Raw genomic sequence first — 18,562 nt, forward strand, 5'->3', positions numbered from 1 at the left:
TAGAGAGGGGGAGAGAGAGAGAGGAGAATCTTGAATCTGCTGGTTCACTGTCCAAATGCCTGCAACATCTGGGGCTGGGGCTGGGCCAGAGAGGAAACTAGGGACCAAGAACTCAATCTAGTCTCCCACATGGGTGGCATTATCCCAAGCACCGGAGCCAACACGTGATGCCTCTGAGGGTACACATTTGCAGGCAGCTGTTGATTTCTTCTCTGATTTTAATTATTTCTCTTCTCTTACTATTTTAGGTCTGGTTTGCTGCAGTTTTTCTAGATCCTTGAGATGCATTGAAAGCTCATTTATCTGGTGTCTTTCCAATTTCTTGATGTAGGCACCTATTGCTATATTTCCTCTCAACACCGCTTTTGCTGTATCCCATAAGTTTTAATATGTTGTGTTGTTATCCTCATTTACTTCCAGAAAGTTTTTTATTTCTCTTTTGATTTCTTCCATGACCCAGTGTTCATTCAGGAGCATGTGTTCAGTCTCCATGTGTTTGCATATGCTCTAGGGATTCCTGAGTTGCTACTTTCCAACTTTATTCCACTGTGGTCTGAGAAGCTGCATGGTATAATTCAAATTCTTTTGAATTTGCTGAGACTTGCTTTATGGCCTAGTATGTGGGCAATCCTAGAGAACTTCCACTTTGACTATGCCCTTGTCTAAATATGATCAGAGTCAGCGAACTCAAAAGGCTTCCATAGCCTTGGCAACTCATGACAAGAGCCTAGGGTGATTACTGATGCCATAAACAAGAGTGTCAAATTGTTAAGTCAACAACAGGAGTCACTGTGTACTTACTCCTCATGTAGGATCTTTGTCCTTAATGTTTTATTCAATGTGAATTAATGCTATAACTAGTACTCAAACAGTACTTTACACTTTATGTTTCTGTGTGGGTGCAAACTGTTGAAATCTTTACTTAATATATACTAAATCGATCTTCTGTATATAAAGAGAATTGAAAACGAATCTTGATGTGAATGGAATGGGAGATGGGAGGGTTGCGGGTGGGAGGGAAGTTATGGAGGGGAAAAACCACTGTAATCCATAAGCTGTACTTTGGAAATTTATATTTGTTAAATAAAACATTACAAAAGATCAGCCAAACAAAGAGCTGTTTTTTTTTTTGAAAAAATAAACAAAATTGACACACCATTGTCCCAACCAACTAAAAAAAGAAGAGAAAAGACCCAAATCAATAACAACAGAGATGAAAAATGAAATGTGACAATAGATACCACAGGAATAAAAAGAATCATCAGAAGTTACTACAAAAAGTTGTATGCCAGCAAACAGGGACGTCTATCAGAAATGGATAGATTCCTGGACACATGCAACCTACCTAAATTGAACTATGAAGACGTAGAAAACCTAAATAGACCCATAACTGAGACAGAAATTGTTTTTGTTTTTAACAACTCTCCTTCATGGAGCTGTGGATGCTCACTTTCAGGTATTGATAAAGGCAGGTTTTCCTGAGTTCTATTCGAATAAACTCTCAATCATATGATCTTTTTAATTCTGAGTCATTTTATGAATCATACTTTAGTATCTCAGTGTTCCTACTGGTCAGTGTTTTTACTTGGTCAAGGGTCTATGCCATTTTTTTTTTTTTTGCCTTTTTTTGTATTAAAACTCTCAACAGATCACAAAGCATTTCAATCTCATTTCCTGGGTAAAGTCCTGAAGTTTATCTTTTGTGTCATTTTCTATCACGATTCTTGGTTATATGTGATATAAAACACACATCACAGGAAGGAGCAGTGCCAGCTTGCTGTGTTTTTATTTCTACAGCTCAGCTGATCACTGCTAGTGATGTACTGTGGACCTATGATGTCCAGGTCACAATTCTAGGCTTCTGTATGGTGAAACTAAGATCCAGGTAGGAAATTAGAGTCATTTTGCAATCTGATTATGATCAAATGTATTGAAAATAGGATTTAGCTTAGTGATTAAGACACTTCTTATGATGTCTGCATTCCACATGGAAACATTTGAGTTTGCTGTCTGGATCTGGCTCCTGACTCCAACTTCTCACCAGTGCAGACCCTGGGAGACCTTACCTGCCACCCTTTTGGGAGACCTGGGTTGAGTTTCTGTCTTTGGGATGGTCAATTCCAAGTCTTCATGGGCATTTGGAGAGTGAAACAGTGGATGAGAGCCTCCCCCACCCCCCACCTGTTTCTCAAATCAATAAAAATTAAAAAATAAATTATATCAATTTACAGTTAAATAAGTAAAATTAAAAGCCAAAATATTAGATACTCAAAACTCATCACTTGTTAAATATTTTCGGGTTGGACAATTTGGTATTGCAGCTTAAGACACCACTTTGGGATGCCTGTACCTGATACATCAGGTTATGTTAGTTGTAGTCCTAGCTTCTCTGCTTCTAATTCAGCTTCCTACTACTGCATCCTGGGAGGCAGCAGATCATGGCTCATGTATTTAGGTCTCTGCCAGCCACATGGGAGACCTGGATGGAGTTCTGGGCTTCTGGCTTTGACCTTGTCTAGCCCTAGCTATTATAGGCATTTGGGGAATGAACCAGTGGATAGAAGAGCCCTATCTTTCTGTGTACCCCACCACCATCTCGTTCTCTGTGCCTCTGGCCTCCAAAGAATAAGCAAACATTCATAAACATATTTTATTGCACAAATTATTATCCATTTTCTTGGGGGGTAGTTGAGCTATTGTATTTATATGATGGAATTTTTGTACATGTCTGTACTGGACATCTCCTCACAAGTCTGTCTCTTCATTGGCAGGCAACAGACGGGTCCCTTGAAATGGCCAGAGTGGGAATATTTACAACACAAAATCAGTGAATACTGCATTGCGCTCCCCGCCACAGCTTCTTTATAAACATTTATCCGCACACCATGGTTTCTAGATGCTGCCTGAAGTCAAAGTCAGCAAGGAGCTCTGGTTGTCATGAAATCTTGCATAAGCAGGGCCAAAGGTGCAGGGCCACTGCTTTGAATCCTAGTGGAGATGCATAATTAGAAGGTAACAGGCAAGATAATGAAAAGGTAATGAGGGAAACAATCTGTGCTTTGGGCCAAGTACTTTAATTAGGCTCAACAAATGCTCAACCACCTAAGGAGTATGAATCATATAGTATATTCTGAAACCAATGAAAACCCATTGTTCAAAGCTGATGGATGGTTCTGATAGGCTTTCTTACAAAAATATTGGCATTTTTTATTATTAAAACTATTTTGGATAGAAAATTATATATAATATATTGTATATATTAATAATAATATATATATATATATATATATATAGTAGTTTCATAGAAGGCCTGAGGTTAAGCTATGAAATATATCTCCCAATTTTTATTTAGGAAGATTGATATAGATGTTTGGATGGGCCTAAATTTTTTAAAGTTTTATTTATTTATTTGAAAAGCAGAGTTGAAGAGAAAGAAGGAGACAGAGATCTTCCATCCACTGGTTCTCTCCCCAAATAGCCGCAATGGCTAGGGATGGGGTAGGCTGAAGCCAAGAGCTGGAATCTTTCTCTAGGTCTTCCATGTGGGTACAGGATCCAGGTAGTTGGGCCGTCTTCCACTGCTTTCTCAGGCACATTAGCAGGGAGCTGGATAGGAAGTGGAGCAGCTGGGTGCCATCTGGGATGCCAGCATTGCAGGCAATGGCTTGACCCACTGTCCACCGAGCCAGCTCCTTGGATGGATTTACTCTTAACACTGTTAGGTAATATATGGTAGCTATTCAACAACACTCTGGGATTATAAATCTTCCTTCATTTATGGTAAAGAAAAATAGCCTTTACAAAGCATAAACAATTTGCCAGATAACTTACTAGGCACTTAATATAGGTGCTTTTCTGCCTCCAGTATTTTAAGAGGGAATATACAGAACAGAGAGCATATTATACATACAGAAAATGCTTCTATAATTGCCTTGATATATCATAATAATTGTAAAAGTGATGTGATTTATACTCCTTTTAAAATAATGAAATGGAGGTTTTAAGAAAGTTTTACAAGACTACTTTGCAAATAAGTGATAGCGACAAGATTTTCCAAATACATCTATATCTGTCGTCCTTTCGCTCAACGGAAGTGTTCTTTGGATGCACAATTACTCAACTGGAGATAACCTAGATTCTGGGTAAATTCGTTAACATCGCACTATTTCTTCCGTTATAAGGATAATCTAAATTTTCCTGTGGGAGGATGATAAATAAATTTATAATTATGACCATGCATAAAAATATGATCATGCTAAATTTAGAAGAAACATAATAAACTTTGTTTGCAGAGCTCAGTATAGGCGTCTGAGAGTCCTCTGATTTAAGACCTGAAGGAGCAGTGGGAATTAGGCAGGTGTGGTGGAGTAGGGAAAGGGAAGAACATTCAGAGAGAAGGAACAAAATATGCAAAGGGATAGGGCAAGAGTAGCAAGACAGTTTGATCATTATATGAGCTAGTAGTTTATTGATCAAAGTTATATATTCTTTTAATCCTTTTAAGCAGCCATGACTAAGACATCTAAATGAGTTTAAGTGCTTGAATGATTAGATTGTGCATTGCCATGTAATCACAGGGCCTTTGAATTTTTGTCTTTTTCTTTTCATTTTAAATTTATATAAAGGAACCAGATTTCATATGTGCAGTTTTACGAATATAATGATATCTTCAACCCTCCTTCTCTCCTCCCTCCTTTCTTTTCTTTTAATTTTTCTGATAACTTACTTTCTTTTTTTTTTTTTTGAAGATTTTTTTATTTATTTTTTGACAGGAATAATTACAGACAGTGAGAAAGAGAGACAGAGAGAAAGGTCTTCCTTTCATTGGTTCACTCCCCAAATGACCGCTATGGCTGGAACTACGCCGATCCGAAGCCAGGAGCCAGGTGCCTCCTTCCAGTCTCCTTTGTGGGTGCAGAGTCCCAAGCACTTGGGCCATCCTCCACTGCCTTCCTGGACCACAGCAGAGAGCTGGGCTGGAAGAGGAGCAACTGGTACTAGAACCCAGTGACCATATGGAATGCTGGTGCCACAGGCAGAGGATTAACCAAGTAAGCCATGGCACTGGCCCTTGATAACATACTTTAAATTTATGCTATGATCACAAGCTTAACCCTCCACTAAATAAAAATTAAACAAGTGGCAAGTTGACATGACAGTATTCCTCATAAATGTAGACAAGGGCTATAAACAATAATCAAATCTCAAGATGTCAATTTCACTCATATACATTACATGATTTCTGTATTCTATATATTAGTTACCACAAATCAAAGAAAGCATATTTGTCTTTTGGGACTGACATTTCACTAAGCATAATGGTCTGCAATTGCATCCATTTTGTTGTGAAAGACAATATTTCATTCTTTTTATGACTGAGTAGTATTCTATTGTGTATATACACCACATTTTCTGGAGCATAAATTATTACATACAAGGAAATCACATGAACTGATGTATATTTTAGAAGGATTACCATTTTGTATAATAAATAAATACCTGAGTATTAACTCTCTTATTTAAAATATATTATTTCCCTCCAATTAGATATGCTTTTTTAAATAATTAAATGGAAATATGTGTCAAAATATAAATAGAACACTGGAGATGTCTTGAGTCTTCAACAGAGTAGTGGTCGTAATTTCTGTTTACTGTCTTCTGGCTAGGCTTTAAGCCTCAGACAGTTTAGTGGTAGTGACTAGCAAGTTGAGAAGTAAATAAGGAAGAAAAAGAGATGATTGGATTTTCTTCCAACTTTATCTAGTTTAAGTTAAGAAGAGATACTTTGAACTGCTGGTAGTTAACTACATTTAGTTTCTGGAAGAGAATTACTTTTTTTAAAGATTTATTTATTTGAAAGGCAGAGTCACAGAGAGGCAGAGGCAGAGAGAGGTCTTCCATCCGATGGTTCACCCCCCAAATGACTGCAACAGCCAGAGCTGGGCTCTTCTGAAGTCAGGAGCTTCTTCTGGGTCTCCCATGCAGGTCCAAGGAATTGGGTCATCTTCTACCTGCTTTCCCAGGCCATAGCAGAGAGCTGGATCAGAGGTGGAGCATCAGGGCTTGAACCGGTGCCCACATGGGATACTGACACCGCAGGCAGCAGTCCCACCTGCTGCGCCATAAAGCTGGCCCAAGAATTACTTATCAATAGAATTGAGTTCATGCCAATGATTAAAAGTCATGGATCCTGAGTATTATCAATGAATAGCCAGAAAACTTGTGGAACTGTTTGTTTTTTTACATAGGGCAATTAAAACATATCTTACCAAGTATATATTTTTATAAAAAAGCTGAGCTGAATAGAGTTGCATTCATATTATGTACTAACAATCATGTTTTCCACATTCTAAAGATACAAGGATTTTTGAATATCAAATTCAATGGAATTTATTGAAATGGGATAAAAATAATAAAAAGACAAAATCTTAGACATTTCATTCAATTGATTATATTATAATAAAATAGAGAAAATAAATAAAATGAATGCATAATCCATGCATGACTCATTGAGATTATATTAAATATTAATCCTAGAGTTCACAAACTAAATAGTCAGTAAAAATTCTGAGTAAGTAGAGAATTTGAAACTCCTTATATTTTGACACACTTTGTTTCAAAAACACAGGAAATCCACATTTTTGGCCTTTTTGTTCTATGTCTCAGTATATTAACAGGGTAGCCAAAACTCAGGCAACTTGTTTCCGTATTGTGGTGTCATCTCTTGCAAAGCCAGTCTCCTTCCCAATCCTACCACCAAACCAATCCTTACCCGACTCCAAGACAACACAAACAAAATCTTCATTTCATTGCTCTCAGGATTGCCAAAGGCATTTGATTTATGCTATTCCCTTTAATAGATGTTGTATTTTCTCTCTTAGAGTTGAAATTTCATTCTCCAAGTCTCAAAATTTTCTATTCTCATAATACTTTGTTCTTACTTAAAGTATGGTAACTTGTCTCTGTGCATCATAGCAGGGCCTTTCTTCATACTCTCATAGATTGTAGGTTTCTTTGTGAAATAAAATGTGAAAGGTTGAGCATTTTATAAGCACATCCTAAGTGTCAGGAACTACTCTAGATGCTTTGCAAAGCATCTAATGAGGTTTCAAAATGACCTTATAGTGCATATTATCATCTCCATTTTACAGATGAGTTAACTCAGTAAGTTAATTAACTCATCCAAGGGAATATTGCTTGTAAGGATATCAACAACAACCCTGTTCACTGACCTCAATTTAACTATCTCTGCACTCTCTGCACTCTCTGAGTACGAGGACACTGGTGACTCTTTCGTCCATAAACGTGGATTTTCTCTGCAAATAGTGTTTCCCAATTGATTTGGTTTGCTTTTTTCAGTTAAAGAATAAAATTTTCTATTTATTCTTTTTTAATGATTTATTTTATTTATTTGAAAGAAAGAATAACAAACAGAGAATGAAAAACAAAGAAAGAGAACTTTCCATCTGTTGGTTTACTGCCCCAAATGACTGCAACAGCCTGGGCTGGGCCAGGCTGAAACCAGGAGCCAGGAGCTCAATCCTGGTCTCCCATGTGGGTGGCAGGGGCTCAGGTACTTGGGCTGCCATTCACTGCTTCTTCAGGCAAATTATCAGGGAGCTGAATTGGAAACAGAGCAGCCTGGACTCTGATGCTGGCATTGTAAATGGTGGCTTAACTCACTGTGCCACAATGCCAGCCTGTTGTTTATCCTAAAATAAACTGTTTTGTTTTTCTACTCTGTTTTGATGCCAGGAAAATATTGCTATCCTTTATCCCATACCACTGTACTTCATTAATTTCTATTTCTATTTATTTTTAATTGATATGTACCAAGTGATATTTCAATACATCTTTGTATAGTGTAATGCTGTGTAATATCCATTCAGAGTAAATGTATCTTTCTCCTTAAACATTTAACATATTTAACATTTAGTCATGATGAAAATATTCAAAATCATTTTTTCTTTTTTTAATATAAACATATAGTCCATTACCACTATCTGTAGATATGTGGCTATGCAATGGAGCACTCTACATTCTTACTGCTAATTGTACAACTTAGTGCTTGTTAACTTTACATGCTCAAACCTATGTGAGGAGAATCTCTGTCCCTACTTATGACTAGAGCCTAGGGAGACTTCTGATGCCATAAACAAGAGTGTCAAATTGTTAAGTCAACAGCAGGAGTCACTGTGCTCTTACTCCTCATGTGGGATCTCTGTCCTTAATGTGTTGTACAATGTGGATTAATGCTATAACTAGTACTCAAACAGTATTTTATACTTTATGTTCTGTGTGGGTGCAAACTGATGAAATCTTTATTTAATACATACTAAATTGATCTTCTGTATATAAAGATAATTGAAAACTAATCTTGATGTGAATGGGATGGGAGAGGGAGTGGGAGATGGGAGGGTTGTGGTTAGGAGGGAAGTTATGGGGGGTAGCCATTGTAATCCATAAACTGTACTTTGGAAAATTACATTTACTAAATAAATGTTAAAAAATTAGTTGGGGAAACTCAGACTCAGGCAAGTAATGTGATCTCCCAAATTCACAAATCAAATTAGTGCAAAGATATTATCTCAGGATCTTGAAATTTGAACCAATTTATGATCATCACATGTTTATTGCTAAAGACAGAAAGACAGAAAGACAAGACAAGAGAAAAGAAAAGAAGAAAAAAGAAAAAACAAAAAAAGGAAAGAAAAGAAAAAAGAAAAGAAAAGGAAAGAAAAGAGAGAAGGGAAGGGAAGGGAAGGGAAGGGAAGGGAAGGGAAGGGAAGGGAAGGGAGGGGAGGGGAAGGGAAGGGGAGGGGAGGGGAGGGGAGGGGAGGGGAGGGGAGGGGAAGGGAGGGGAGGGGAGGGAAAGGAAGGGGACCGGGGCTGTGCCTTGTGGGTAAAGCCACCTCCTACAGTGCCGGCGTCTCATATGGGTTCTGGTTAGAGTCCTGGCTTCTCTACTTCCAATCCAGCTCCCTGCTCTTGAACCTGAGAAAGCAGTAGAAGATGGCCCAAGTCCTTGGGGCCCTGTATCCATATGGGAGACCAGGAAAGAAGCTCCTGGCTTCAGATTGGCCAATCTCTGGCTGTTGAGGCCATTTGGGGATTAAACCAGCAGGTGGAAGACCTCTCTCTCTGTCTCTCCCTCTGTCTGTAATTCTGCATTTCAAATAAATAAATAAATAAATAAGTAAATCTTTAAAAAGATTTTTTTTAGAAAAATAGCAAGGAGGGTCCACCATTGTGGTATAGCATGCTTAGCCACTGCTTACAACACTGGTGTCGGGTATTAGAGTGGTATCAAGTCTTGGATACTTCTGTTATCACCCAGATTCCTGCTAATGCACCTAGGAAGGCAGCAGATAATGGCAAAATGACTGGGGCCCTGCCACTCATGTGGGAGTCCAGGATGGACTTCCTAGTTCCTGTATCTGGCCTTGACCTGGCCCAGCTCTGGCTGCTGTGGCCATTTGTGGAGTGAATTAGCAGATGGAGGATCTATCTGTCTCTCTCTCTGTCTCTCTCTCTCATGCTTTATCTTTCAAATAAATAAATAAATGTTTAAAGATTTATTTATTTATTTATTTGAAAGGAGAAGTTACAGAGAGCCAGATGCACAGACAGTGAAGAGAGAAAGAGAACGAGCGAGATGGAGCTGGGCCAACCTGAATCCAGGAGTCAGGGGCTTCTTCCAGGTCTCCCATGCAGGTGCAAGAGCCCAAAGACTTGGGCTATCTTCTAAGTGCATTCCCAGTGCATAGTAGAGAGCTGGATTGGAAGTGGAACACCTGAGACTCAAACCAGCGCCCATGTGGGATGCCAGCACTGCAGGTGGTAGTTTTACTATATGGCAGCACTGACCCCAATAAATAAATCACTGCCATGTAAGAGGTGAACCAACAGAAGGAAGACCTTTCTCTCTTTTTCTCTCACTGTCTAACTCTGCCTGTCAAAAAAAATAGCAAAGAAATAGTTAAAAGAATCATTGTGGTTGGCTTTTTGATAAGAAATATACTATTGAGCGACAAACTGGATGCTCAGTATCTGGGTTACTTATGACCACCTGAAGACTCCAGTTCAGAATGAAAATGGTATTGGTAACATGGGAATAATATGCCTTTTGATGCAAATCACACTTGCAAACATTTTAATTATTTATCTACATGGGGCAGGCAGATGAAAGACCCCAAGAAATTGTATGTGAAAGCTGGCATTTTTAATAGTCTATTTTGAATATTTGTGGAAATTAATGATGGCAAAGGACACTATATTAGAAAAGAAGGTTTTGAAACAGAGATAGAAGTGCATGTTGGGGCGGCACCACGGCTCAACAGGCTAATCCTCCACCTAGCGGCGCCAGCATACCGGGTTCTAGTCCCGGTCGGGGTGCCTGATTCTGTCCCGGTTGCCCCCCTTCCAGGCCAGCTCTCTGCTATGGCCTGGGAGTGCAGTGGAGGATGGCCCAAAGCCTTGAGCCCTGCACCCCATGGGAGACCAGGAGAAGCACCTGGCTCCTGCTTTTGGATCAGCGCAGTGCGCCGGCCGCAGCGCACCGGCCGTGGCGGCCATTGGAGGGTAAACCAACGGCAAAAAGGAAGACCTTTCTCTCTGCCTCTCTCTCTCACTGTCCACTCTGCCTGTCAAAAAAAAAAAAAAAAAAAAAGAAGTGCATGTTGCTCTGGGTACAAGGAATCCTTTGCAGATCTGTTACCTTATTCTCTGAGAAGGCATCGTCTGCTGCTGTTTATTCAGCTTCAGACAGAAAGCTGCCACTTGACAAATGCCCACACTGGAACTTTGGCACCTCTTTCCTTCAATCCACATTCAAACCAGCAAGAGGAGTTTCTCTGTAAGGTGGATATATTTTTGTGATAGTTGATAACCTCAAGTTCCCTAGACTTCAGAGTTCATCCTTCTTCACTTTTAGCTGAACAGTATAAACTTCTACATTGTGATGGTAACCTTTGCTAGAGCCTCCCTTCCTTTAGTCTATATGAAATCACCATTGTGGTTCTAAAACGCTCAAGTCAGATGCTTGTCATGGAAACAGGAAATCCAATTATTTTCAATAGGAGAAACCTTTTCAATATCTATATCAACTGTAATTCTCCAGGTTTGATTGAGAAGTTTTCCCTGCTCATTTTATAGTATGGACTATATCCCCACAGCTTCCAATTTTGTCTGATTTTCCTCTTCCACCTTTAATTAATTTCATACTTTGATTTTTGTTCTATAACACCCCTCTGAAAATAACCAGTCACTAGCTTTAATAAAGAATGGTTTGGAAATCTATATTCCTTAAAAAAAAGTTTAAAAAAAAAAAGAATGGTTTGCTAATCTTGATTCATGGCTCTGTGTCAGTCAGAGTGCAATCAAAAGGAAGAAACTTTTAGTTTTCCTTGTCACCACCTTCCTCATGCCATGCCTTCATTTAGAAAGTGGCCTTTGTTACTTTCCATACCCTTTAAGTGAGTTCCTTGTTTCTTCACTTAAAGCTCTAGCACTCAGCCCAAATCAGGGAATCTAATCATTGTGTGGCAAAACCTCACCAGCTCTGCACCTGGACCTTGCATATCTGATTAAGATAAGGTTCTCAGAACTGGCATGGCTACCCTAGAATTTAGGAGCTCATTAAGTGAATGGAAAGCAACCCACACAGAGTTGATGTTGTCAGTAACCAAGCACGATGATGCCTTGAGGGCATCTGAGGAGTTCAGTGTTGAAAATATTTCTTATCTTATTTTGTTGCACAAGGAGAAGTTTTGATTATAATGAGTTTAAAATTTTTAAATTTAAATCTTCATTTATAAGGTCTATTGAATGTGGTAATGAAACACAGGGAATTATCTGTTTCTCAGTACCCCCATCAGTAGGTTATCCATGACATAAAAAAAAAAAAAACATAGATAAAACAAACAAGGAAAACAGAAACTGAACAATATCGGATGATTAGTTATGAATGATAAAATCCCAGCTGGAAGCATATTCCAACTGTGCTTCTATTTAGAGTTTTAAAAGGAGAAAGAGAAAGACTCTGTAAAACTGCCAGTTACATAGCATAGAATATTGAACAACTGTTTCTGTTTTTTGCTTCAGTTTCCTCATCCATAAAATGAGAATGTAATAGTACTACCACATAGAAATGCTTAGAAATAGAGAGTTCATAGACGGAAATGCTTAAAATACTTGTTCTTTTCTGGCTTTCTCCCTTTCACTGTTTGGCACTTCCCAACGTGATGTTCAGAATCATCAAATATGTTCATTTCAGATCACCTCTGACCCTGGCAGGATGCTTTAGGTAAACAACACATTGTCCTTGAGGAAAATGTGCACAAACGTTCAGTTAGACTGAAGATTTGCTCAGCATCTTCACCAGTTTGGACACGAGCCTGCAGTCTGTCTTCAGCTGGAACATATGCTGTGTATCTCAGACTTTCATCAGTGCTTTCAAACTTCCAGATGCCCAAGGGACATTCAGAAAATGAGTTTTTGTTCCTCCTTGGTAATCATGAAATAAATACACTTTGGTGAAAGAAAACTGGACTGGGAGGCAGCAGATATGGCTCTGCCATGTGGTCTTTGATCTTGAAGCTTTCATAGCTTCATTTTCTCTTCTGTGAAATCAGGGATCTATACTAGGAGCTTGTAGAAAGTTTTGCATATCAAACATGATCATTATGTAGATTATTTGGTATTATGAAAATACCAAAATTTTGTATAAATTTGAAAGTCAAAAAATAATTCTTAGTAACAGTATTAGTACAACAGATACTTGGAAAATATGCTCATTCTATAAGAAGAGTGCCTATAAGTTAGAATTGTTCTTTAAGGCTGGAGAGAGAGTATAATGGATGTTGCTAGTTTTCCATTCAAACTGTTCTGTTACAAGAAAATCAGAGCATGGAATCAGACAAAGCATGGAATCCCATGTCCTAATTGTTTCAGAAATGAAAGAAGCTAAGAGAAGCAATCAACTAACCATCAGGGAAATGTAAATCAAAACCACAATGAGGTTTCACCTCACCCCAGTTAGAATGGCTTACATTACAGAAATCAACTAACAACAGATGCTGGGGAGGATGTGGGGAAAAAGGCACACTAATCCACTGTTGGTGGGAATGCAAACTGGTAAAGCCACTATGAAAGTCAGTTTGGAGATTCCTCAGAAAACTGAATATAGACCCACCACATGACCCAGCCATCCCACTCCTTGGAATTTACCCAAAGGAAATTAAATTGGCAAACAAAAAAGCTGTCCACACCTTAATGTTTATTGCAGCTCAATTCACAATAGCTAAGACCTGGAATCATCCTAAATTTCCATCAACAGAAGACTGGATAAAGAAATTATGGGACATGGACTCTATAGAATACTATACAGCAGTAAAAAAAAAAAAAAAAAAAAAAAAAAAAAAAAAAAAAAACTATGAAATCCGGTCATTTGCAACAAAATGGAGGAATCTGGAAAACATCATGCTGAATGAAATAAGCCAGTCCTAAAGGGACAAATATCATATGTTCTCCCTGATCTGTGACAACTAACTAAGCACCTAAAAGGATACCTGTAGAAGTGAAATGGACACTATGAGAAACAATGACTTGATCAGCCCTTCTCCTTACTGTCAAGGAACAACTTACTATTATTTTCCTTTTAGTATTTTTTTGTTGTACTTACTACCATTGGTTGAACTTTTTAATTAACACACAATTATTCTTAAGTGTTTAAATTTAACTGAAAAGTGATCCCCGTTAAATATAAGAGTGGGAATAAGAGAGGGAGGAGATGTACAGTTTGGCTCATGCTCATTCAGACATACCCCTAATGGTAGAGCTGAAAACATGCCAGCAGATTCCAAATCAATCCCATTAAAGTGGCATGTATCAATGCCATCTTACTAGTCAAAGTGATCATTTTAAGTTCATAATTGATCATAAAGATAGGATTAAGTGTCAAAGGGATCACATAAACAAGACCAGTGTCTGCTAATAATGACTGATATAATTAAAAAGGAGGGAACAATCCAACATGGGAAGCAGGATACACAGCAGACTCATAGAATGGCAGATGTCCTAAACAGCACTCTGGCCTCAGAATCAGCCCTTAAGGCACTCAGATTTGGCTAATGAGAGTTTCTCAGGCATGGAAAGCCAAGACACTCCTGAAAAAAAATGACCTAAATGAAAGATCTCTGTGAGTGAGATCCCAGCAGAAAGAACGGGCCATCAAAGAAGGAGGTACCTTTCTCTGAAGGGAGGAGAAATCTTCCACTTTGATTATGACCTTGTCTAAATAAGGTCAGAGCTTGTGAACTCAAGAGCCTTCCATAGCCTTGGCAGCTCACGGCAAGAGCCTTGGGTGATTACTGACATCATAAATAAGAGTGTCAATTGTTAAATCGACAACGGGAGTCACTGTGCACTTACTCCCCATGTAGAAGCTCTGTTCTTAGTGTGTTGTACTATGCAAATTAATGGTAAAACTAGTATTCAAATAGTACTTTATACTTTGTGTTTCTGTGTGGGTGCAAACTGTTGAAATCTTTACTTTATATACACCAAGTCGATCTGTATATAAAGGTAATTGAAAATGAATCTTGATGATGAATGGGACAGGAGGAGTGGGAGATGGGATGGTTGTGGGTAGGTGGGAGGTTATGGAGGAAAAAAACTGCTATAATCCAAAAGTTGTACTTTCAAAGTTTATATTTATTAAATAAAAGTTAAAAAAAAGAGAGAAGCGATCACTGCATGCTCTGGAAGGGATTGTAAGCTACTACACTCCATAAAAAAGCTGAATGTTGGGACAGATAAAATCCACAGAATTCATAGATGTTAAAACTTTGTTTTGATCCAAAAGCCTGAAAGTAAGTATCATATGGGATTCAGACTAAATGTCTTCTGAGGCCTTCTCAGGACATGCATTCTCAGATGTCACTATTTTCTCTTGTGAAATAACAATTGCAGCCAAAACCACAACCACCACCACAGCAACTATCACTAATGCCACATTTTATTATTCAGCAGACATTACTGTAGTGCTTTCTATATGTTCCTCATTTAACCTTTACAACTCTGTAAGGCAGGTCTATATTAAATAATTTGCCCAATCAGCAGGGTCATTGGCAGCAGAGTCAGGGTTTGAATGAGGAGTCATTCTCAGAGTTATGATCCTCACCTCCGTATTCTTGTCTTGAAATCAGAAAACCTAATATTTTCATCAAAATAACTTCACTTTCTACATTTCCTATATCTTTTCTTAAAGGATTGTAGATGGCATCATCTTCAGAAAAGAGCATTTCTCTGGGGACATGCTGCTTTTGGCCTGGGTGCCATCCTAATAGCCCCCAATGTGTATCTCTCTAAATAACCAGGTTCATTCATTAACGCAAGTTGGATGCTGAGCTGCAAGAGAAATAAGAATGAGTTATATTCATGTGTTTTGTGGGGCTCACTATCTATAGTAGGATAAGGAAAAAATATCATCATCATCAATATGAGATGTACTACAGCAAAGGTATGCTCACAGTGCTGCAAAGACCCAAAGCCTAGCACACCCTTCTGTCAAGGGAATATCTCATAAAGTAGGTTAACTATGAGCTGACTCAAAAAATCCTAGACAACTCCCAAAGACTTCTCTCATTGAGAAGTTGCTCTGCTGAGAATGGCTGGACCTCTGGTGACAAAGTAGTTCTAGGCAATGATCTTTGAGGCCAAGAAATCTCTTAAGCGAAATATTGTAGAAAGACTGAAAAAATTTCAAAAAAATGCTCTCCTCAATGAGAATAGTCAAAGATGGCCAAAAAAAGGGAAAGAAATTACATGGTTATTTATAATGTGAGATGAATTTGATGTACTCTAGACTCTATGGTCTGCCAAGAGAAAAAGAAGTAAAGGAACTTAGGATTCAATTCTGGGATAAGCCATTATCTTGGCCTCATAAACCTCTGAGAAATCTTCTCAGAATGAAAGAAATATCATTCTACTTAACATTCTTGTGATATTTTACACACCCCATCTTCAAAATCAGTGCTTTAATGAATTAATGTGTTAATCTGTATATTCATTACACATGGATACAAGTTCCTTTTCTGTAAGATTCTATAATATGTACAACTATATAATTTTTTAAGGAGAAGTGTTTATTGGAAGGAAAATCTGACAGACTGGAGGGAAGGAGTGAAGAGGGATAAGAGAGAGAGAGAGAGGAGAGCCAAAGAGAGAGAGAGATCAAGAGACAGAGAGAGAGAGAGAGAGAGAGCGCCATATGTTCAGGAACAGGTCCTGTTAAACCTTTGTCTGGGGCAAGCAGGGAAGTCAGAGCAGTGAATCCCATTAGGGTTGGGGTGGAGCTGACACCTGTGGTTGGGCCATGTGGTCACCTGGCTTCCAGCAATGGCAGAGAGGATCTAGAGCCTAGGATGGTGACCAGGGCATAGACTACACAATTTTACTAACATCCCCCCTTTTGTTTTTTTATAAAGCAAGAGTTGTGTGGGATTACATAAGCCCCCAAAGTCCAGGAGGGGCAGGGGGACGATGATATGTCTTTAGAGCTACTTCTTGCTAACATGGGGCGATGAGGTATTCTCTGCTGGCATATGGTGATGTCTCAAGCCACTGTCTCCTGGGTAGAGAACCGAATATATCCCTATAGCAGCACTTGGTTGACTAGTTGGTTGATGAATGCCTTTATTTCTTCCTTTATCACCTTCTGTAAACAGACATAGGAGTATAAAATAACAACTATATAATTAATATAGGTGAACCATAAGACTGCTCAGGGTCTTGCTAACTGTTTGCATAAGTTAACAGATTCACATACAATTCTCATTTGTTACTTTTGTTACTTTTTTAGTCAAAGAAAATACTTAAAAAGTAAAAGCATCACAGATACCAACCCAAATGTGTAAAGGAATGAGTAAGAGTTCATGATTAGGAGTGGGTGTGACTCTAGGGTTCTGTAAAGACAGGAAAAATGGTCCCTCTGAGATCTGTGGCACCACTAATGGTGTCTCTGAAAGTGGAGGGAGAGACCTATTCTTATCCCAGAAGAGCATAAATGCTGTAATCTTGATGTGCCTAACACACTCATGGACTCATCCAACTTCCTGCTCTCAATTACAGAAGGCTCTGGCTCAGATCTTTGCTCCTCTGGCCACACACTTTGGTTACAATACATGTGAACCTAGAGCACCTGCAATGACAAAAAAGTATGGAGGAAAGAGGTCTTCCTACCTGTCCAACACAGCCAGTGACAACATGGTTCTGAAGTTCATGACCTCTCTCCAACATCTGCTGCGCAGTGGGGGATCAGAGGTCTGCTCCTGAGTTTCTGGCTATGGAATGGAAAACTTTCAAAGTCCATTCATAATCCTAACCTGGGTTTTGCACAGGTGAAAACCTGAATGCGAAAGTATATGATGGTACTTGAACAAGTTCGAGGAAATGTAATTAAAAGATCTGTTCATTTTGGTGCAAAAATTTTTTGAGTATGAGGCATACAGGGGTCTTCAAAATGCTCATGGAAATGTCTGCTGTGAGAAAGATTTCTGCATAGATTTCAAATTTTTTTCAAGAAAATAAACTTATCTTTTAATAACATTTGCCATAGATTTTCTAAAGTTTTTCTATCATCTATCTATACATATATATGTATATGTATATGTGTGCGTGTGTAAGTTTACTTTAGATTTCTAATTTCATTTGAGCAGAATAAAGAAATAGTATTATTTCAATATCAGCTTTTAATATTTAAAGGGTTTTTTTAATTGTCTATTTCTAAAGTAAATGTAGCATATGATGTGGCAATTGAGTAACTTTGGTGATTAATATAAGGCTTTTCTGATTAAAAATACAACTCATTTTAGCATTCTTTTATGGAATTAAATAATACAAAGTTTTTAGCTCACTCTATTGCTTCCATAATTCTAATTGAGGAATCTCTGATACTCACTCCTCCCTATGCCCTTTCTTAAATTGGTATTTTCATGACCAACGTGGGGAAAGGAATTAGTGTCCTGAAATATTGCACTCACAGATTGATCATAACACAGCTCAGCAGGCAGAAGGAAAGTTCAGATGATTTAAGGCAGATAATATGGGTGTCTAAGCACTCTAAGTTGAGTACCCTAAATCGTACAGTTCCCCCTTTATTACCTATTAAAGCTTGGCAGGAATGGCACCCTGAGTGATATGTCTTAAGGCTTAGGGCTGTTTTTAGAGCAAAAGGTCTGAGGATCCATCCACAAAAAGAAAAAAAAAAATGAAATGGAATGGAAACCTACCTTGATATTCCACATCAGCAACAGTGTTAAGTTCAGTGCCTACAGAGTCCATGTTTCTGGGAAGTTTTCCTTAATCTGCCCTCTTTATTCCATCCTCAAGATTACTATCTACATTCATCACTTTTGCATCCTTTCTGTGCATACATGATATTTTCTCCCTCCATTTCAGAATCAGTCTCCTCTACCTAATTCCCATAAAATACCCAATATCTTGAAACTGCTATCCTGATGTCTCTCTCCTTAGAGCCATTGAAACCTGTTTATTCAGTTCA

This window comes from Oryctolagus cuniculus, chromosome 2 (assembly GCF_051225735.1).
Source record: "Oryctolagus cuniculus isolate XC-2025 breed Fujian yellow rabbit chromosome 2, ASM5122573v1, whole genome shotgun sequence".
In the NCBI taxonomy this organism is placed as follows: Eukaryota; Metazoa; Chordata; class Mammalia; order Lagomorpha; family Leporidae; genus Oryctolagus; species Oryctolagus cuniculus.